Raw genomic sequence first — 574 nt, 5'->3', positions numbered from 1 at the left:
GAGGGAGAGGGAGAGGAGAGGAGATGTGTGTGTCAGTGCAGCTGACTCCAGCAGCACCAAACCTCCCTTCAGTGCACAGCTGTGACCAGGGGCCTCACATGGGAGCATTGTACATGGAGAACAGTGTGGAAGAAGACATGGCAACTCTTTACACAAGTTCATTCTGGAGTCCTGTCTACAGGCTGGGTGACAGGACTGGAGACTGAGACAGTATTCTGGGGAAATGCTGTTACTTACTTCCCTTATTCCTATACTGGAATATATTCAGTAATAAATAAATCAGATGTGCCTGGCATCTGATTTGAGCCTGTATCTGAGATGGAATGCTGAGCTACACAGGACCTTAACCTGAGTGTCCTGTTTAATGTTCTTGTGAAGAGGCAGATGTTATTGTCACAGAGATTGGAATACTGAAAAGAATGGAGTATTCCCTGAGTAAACTCAGAAGAGGGCAGAGTAGGTTGTTGTCAGCCTGAGAGGCAGGTGATTTGCCTTGTATCAAACATGGCCTGTACATGTCTCAGCTGTCTTGAAGCTTTTCTGAGATCAGTCCTGGCATAGTGAGCAGCTGGTG

The sequence above is a fragment of the Acanthisitta chloris genome, unplaced genomic scaffold, assembly GCF_000695815.1.
Source record: "Acanthisitta chloris isolate BGI_N310 unplaced genomic scaffold, ASM69581v1 scaffold15618, whole genome shotgun sequence".
NCBI classification, from domain to species: Eukaryota; Metazoa; Chordata; class Aves; order Passeriformes; family Acanthisittidae; genus Acanthisitta; species Acanthisitta chloris.
Note: the sequence above shows the minus strand (reverse complement) of the source record.